The 6,000-nt window shown below is 45.2% G+C and overlaps 1 pseudogene; it reads right to left on the bottom strand.

Annotated features, from left to right (window-relative positions):
- Window positions 1–20: 20 nt before the first annotated feature.
- Window positions 21–6,000, bottom strand: part of LOC117562407 — a 29,506-nt pseudogene continuing 23,526 nt past the window's right edge.

The raw sequence follows: 6,000 nt of genomic DNA, 5'->3' as shown, positions 1-6,000 counted from the left end.
CACACACACCACACACACACACACACACACACACACACACACACACACATACACACACACTCCAAAGTTAAAAGACATTTACAATTTAAAATAATTCCTAATTTCCTAACTTTTTACTTTCCAAATCTTTTTGCTTGTGCAAATGTAAGTGTTCTTTCTGTAAATATATTGACTTTCCAAAGAAAAAAAAAAGAATTCCCGAAAAAGTCCTAACTTTGCAATCATTTTCAAATGTCTCCAAAGGAAATGTAAACTTCCAGAACGGTCATATCGTGCCAAAAGTTAATTAACTTCCAAAACTATATCCCAACTTTCTGAATATGATTTAACTTGAACCAAGTGCAAAGTTTCCTTTGACGTTACAACTTTTTTAAGTGTTTAAAAATGTGTTTTACGTTTTAAAAAGCTTTCCTAAAATGTTTGAACCTTCAAAGAATGTCACAAATATCTTAAACTTCCCAAAATGATGCCACATTTCCAGGAATGTCCCAACATTGCACGGAAATGCAAATTAATAACATTTTCCAACTTTTTCTGGTTTCGTTCCTAAATATCCCAATTTCTGCAGTGTCCTGAATAAAGTCTGACCTCGCTGCCTTTGGCGAGAGCGAAGCCGCCTCCCAGCAGCAGCACGATGTTTCCACGGCATCTTCTTCTGAGTCACCTGCCAGGTGAGCAGCGCGGGGGCGGGGCCTTGGCGCACCGCAGACTCTGATTGGATAAAACAAAAGCAGTGGCGTTTTCTCCTGGAGGCCAAGGGAAGCCAGGCTTCCCTGTTTTTTCGGATTGTAGTTATAATTTTAATAAATAAATTAAAACAACTTCGTTTAGTTTAGGTAATTCTCCTTGTTGTGTGTTGCTTGCCGGCCCGTCTCTCCCCCATTCTCATTGAGTATTTTACAAAGAGTGAAACAGCGCCCCTCTACAGTTATGGTGAAACAGTAGATTGCACTCTCTGTTGCGAGACGAGGCCAGCAGAAATTGGCTTCCCTTCGTGAAAAAAAAATGGAGGGATTTGACCAATCAGACAAGGCTCACGTGATGCCTCTGCCAACCGTGATAGTCAGGGCCATGCCAAGGGGAAGCAGAGGCGACGCTGGCTCCCCTTGCCTCACAATCCAATCAAATCACATCAATTTAGTGTTGCAGTGACGCGTCCTAAAACCCGGAAGTAAGCTGCGCTCGGTTTCCCTCCACAGAAAGCAATGGGATTTCTCCATAGGATTTTGGAAAATAGCTCGAAATAAGGTCAGTGGAAAAACCAACCTGTTAGATAAATGCATGTTTTGTTAAGGTCGGATAATATCCACTAATTACTTGTAAAGCGACCTTGCGTCCCTGAAAGGCGCTATATAAATCAAAGCCATTATTATTATTATGTCTACCCTACTTTTATAATTTTTGAATCATAAATCTAATCGATAGAAGATAGATAGCGCCACTGCATCACTCTCACCGCCGTTAGAAAGTAGCAAGCAACTGAAGCAAGTGCAATTATGGAGGGTGGAGATTTGGAGGATTTCATAAAAAAATAATTGTACTAAACTTCCGCTACAGCAGCAACAACAAATACAATCTGATGACAGGCCGATGCCCAAACTGGAGCTGTGTATAGTGAGGAACAAAGGAGCGAATCGGACGTAAAACGTTAAAGGTCTCCTGATTTAGTTTGTGAATGAATGCTTATTAGAGGTTCGGCTGGAGAGTGCGTGCGGACCTGTCGGTTAGATAACAGGCGTGTGTAAATCCTGCATCTGATACAAATGTGTGTAAAATGATACCGGGTGCTGTAATCACTCATCTGGTTACGTTATCACATTGACCACCACACCCCCGACCCAAAAGAAAGGACGTATTATTGGCTTCCCCTCATTTTTTTCCCACGCCACGCTACTGGACAAAAGGTGTTTACATCACTAAAGAAATGTCACCTCTCTCTCTCAATACAATACAGAGGAGCTCTCTCTCTCTCTGTGTGTGTGTGTGGTGTGTTACCTGTGTCGGAGCTCCTCCTGAAGCAGAGGAATCGAGGGCGGCTGGGAGGGAGAACGAACAACAAAACAGCGACAAACAGAGCGACCGTCGCATCCGTCACGAACCTGCCGACAGAGACATTCATCCATCATTTAAACCATTTATTAATGTATTTAATCTATTGGGGTGAACCTTTAGGATAACATCTGTACCTTGGGGAAAGGCACACTGACTGTAATGATGGTGTGAATGCAGTGTGCTTGAGACCCAAAGCAGAAAGTCTGTCATGTATGTGATCGTTGGCACAGAAAGGGAAAAACCTTCTGTTGCAACGATGCTTCCAACCAGGATGAATAAAGTGTGAAGCAGCACTGCCAGGTGGTGTGTGTGTGTCCCGTAGCCCTCCCGTCTGTCCTCTCAGATCTCCTGCGTCAGCGCTCAGCTCATGAATGACTTTCAACACTTTGTACTCCATGCACTTCACCATGTTTGCACCCAAAAAGAACTGGGCACATCTCCAGAACCGTTGTGTGTTTCCTTCAACCTCTCATTCAGAAATCCCCTTAGTCAATAAGCTTCGTGTGCAGTGAGTATAACATGAAGAGGACTGACATATTGAGGATGAACCACATTCTGGTTTATCCTTTTACAATCAATCGCTCTTTTTGTCTGTGCTTTGTTTACAGAGACTCGTCGTATTCAGCATCAGTGCAAAACACAAGATACCTGGGGGCATTAGGCATCATCCTGGTCCCCCAATCAGAACACTTCATCTAGAGATTAGTTGATTCATTAGGATGTGGAGTCTTTTCTTGGATCTACACATCACAATTTCATAAAACCACATTTAATGTTTGCATTAGATTTCATTAACACTTTGTTTGCACTTCACAAAGAGTATTATATCACGTGTAAAAGTTTCAGCGTTATATGGAAAGTGCAAGGATGAAATTTTACCAAAAGTATTAGTTGTTTTTCCTCAGCTGAAAGTGTGAATGTTACACTAACTCAATCTAGTGTTTGACGTTGAAGTTGACTATCAAGTGCTCCTCTCAGTACTTCCAGTTACAGGATGGAGGTAAAAGGTGGAGTTTGGGTTTCGTCAGTGCAATCAGGTGACATGTTGAAATCCTGCGTCTGTACTACAGGTCCAAGGGTGACCCCCCCCCCCCCCCCCCCCCCCCCAGAGATCACCTGCTGCCTTTGTTTGTTTTACAATACTTTGAGAACATTTAAAAAGGGTTAATATTCCCTCCAAAAACCCTGAACTGAAAACATGAATCAAGCAGATTTTAGAAGATGTATCAGGAAGTAAAATTAAAGAATGATTAACTTCCTGTTTTTTTTGTTTCCGTCCCTTCCGAGAAATTCAGTGTTTTGTTTTCTTTGGTTGGTCAAAAATATCCGTCAGGACAAACAGATCAATGTCTGACGTGATATGACGCGGTTTACAACTCTAGAAAACACTAAAGAGGTCACAATATACTTTCTGTGTCTCGAACTCTCTGATTGGCTGCTGTCGGCCTCATTGACAACCAATCAGAGTTCTGAACACAGAGAGAAGATCGGTGACATCGTCTTCCTACTTTTTCCTGATTTGGAAGCTGTCTCAGGACCGGACTCTAGTCTCAGGACCGGTCTCTAGTCTCAGGACCGGTCTCTAGTCTCAGGACCGGACTCTAGTCTCAGGACCGGACTCTAGTCTCAGGACCGGTCTCTAGTCTCAGGACCGGTCTCTAGTCCTCAGCGACCGGACTCTAGTCTCAGGACCGGACTCTAGTCTCAGGACCGGTTCTCTAGTCTCAGGACCGGTCTCTAGTCTCAGGACCGGACTCTAGTCTCAGGACCGGTCTCTCTAGTCTCAGGACGGTCTCTAAGTCTCAGGACGCGGTCTCTAGTCTCAGGACCGGTCTCTAGTCTCAGGACCGGACTCTAGTCTCAGGACCGGTTCCTCTAGTCTCAGGACCGGTCTCTAGTCTCAGGACCGGACTCTAGTCTCAGGACCGGTCTCTAGTCTCAGGACCGGTCTCTAGTCTCAGGACCGGACTCTAGTCAGGACCGGACTCTAGTCTCAGGACCGGTCTCTAGTCAGGACCGGACTCTAGTCTCAGGACCGGTCTCTAGTCTCAGGACCGGACTCTAGTCTCAGGACCGGTCTCTAGTCTCAGGACCGGTCTTTAGTCTCAGGACCGGTCTCTAGTCTCAGGACCGGTCTCTAGTCTCAGGACCGGTCTTTAGTCTCAGGACCGGTCTCTAGTCTCAGGACCGGTCTCTAGTCTCAGGACCGGTCTTTAGTCTCAGTACCGGTCTCTAGTCTCAGAACCGGTCTTTAGTCTCAGGACCGGTCTCTAGTCTCAGGACCGGTCTCTAGTCTCAGGACCGGTCTCTAGTCTCAGGACCGGTCCGGTCTCTAGTCTCAGGACCGGTCTCTAGTCTCAGGACAGGTCTTTAGTCTCAGGACCGGTCTCTAGTCTCAGGACCGGTCTCTAGTCTCAGGACCGGTCTTTAGTCTAAGGACCGGTCTCTAGTCTCAGATCTGGTCTCTAGTCTCAGGACACTGGTCTCTAGACTCAGGACAGGTCTCTAGTCTCAGGACCGGTCTCTAGTCTCAGTCCGGCCCCTGTTCTCTGTGTTTCTGGGTGAAAGGGCTTCTTCATGCTCTTGGTGACCTGCAGTCTGTTTGCAGGTCAGTGAAAAGGGTTTTCAGTTTGGACTCGGGACACGTTTCCTCTGTTTGTTCTTCGCCTCGGGTTCCTGTGTGTTTGGGATTTTGCCCCGAGGCAGCGACACACACACACACACACACACACCACACACACACACACACACACACACACACACATACACATACACACACACACACACACCACACACACACACACACACACACACACACACACACACACACACACACACACACACACACACACACACACACACACACACACACACGGCTTCAGGTCGCCCCATCTCTTTCATGTCTGTTAGATAGTAGTCAAAGTTTGTATTATACGGTTACTTGATGAAGTCTTGAAGGTCACCTAAATCCACTTTTTCATGTATTTTATACATAAACATGTGTCCCCTCGTACGTGAAATGACTACAAAGGGTTTGATAAGGTCTTTATTTATGAAACTGTACAGTCGCCTTTTTGTGTAATCCTGCTCCTGTTTAATCCGTTACTCCCCAAACCCGTTTATAACTAACGATGTCTGTCACTCGACATTAAGTTTAACAGTCCTGACTTTAAAGGTCACCTGTTGTGCAAAATCAACTTCTTCATGTCTCTTCTACATCAACATGTGTCCCCTCTTCTTCATGTCTCCTCTATCAACATGTGTCCCCTCTTCTTCATGTCTCTTCTACATCAACATGTGTCCCCTCTTCTTCATGCTCTTTCTACATCAACATGTGTCCCCTCTTCTTCATGTCTCTTCTACATCAACATGTGTCCCCTCTTCTCCATGTCTCTTCTACATTCAACATGTGTCCCCTCTTCCTCATGTCTCTTCTACATCAAACATGTGTCCCCTCTTCTTCATGTCTCTTCTACATCAACATGTGTCCCCCTCTTCTTCATGTCTCTTCTACATCAACATGTGTCCCCTCTCTTCTTCATGTCTCTTCTACATCAACATGTGTCCCCTCTTCTTCATGTCTCTTCTACATCAACATGTGTCCCCTCTTCTTCATGTCTCCTCTATCAACATGTGTCCCCTCTTCTCCATGTCTCTTCTACATCAACATGTGTCCCCTCTTCCTCATGTCTCTTCTACATCAACATGTGTCCCCTCTTCTTCATGTCTCTTCTACATCAACATGTGTCCCCTCTTCTCCATGTCTCTTCTACATCAACATGTGTCCCCCTCTTCCTCATGTCTCTTCTACAATCAACATGTGTCCCCTCTTCTTCATGTCTCTTCTACATCAACATGTGTCCCCTCTTCTTCATGTCTCTTCTACATCAACATGTGTCCCCTCTTCTTCATGTCTCTTCTACATCAACATGTGTCCCCTCTTCTTCA

The sequence above is a fragment of the Gymnodraco acuticeps genome, unplaced genomic scaffold (genome assembly GCF_902827175.1).
Source record: "Gymnodraco acuticeps unplaced genomic scaffold, fGymAcu1.1, whole genome shotgun sequence".
NCBI lineage: Eukaryota > Metazoa > Chordata > Actinopteri > Perciformes > Bathydraconidae > Gymnodraco > Gymnodraco acuticeps.
The sequence above is the reverse complement of the archived record's forward strand: the minus strand, read 5'-3'. Positions and strand labels throughout refer to the sequence as shown.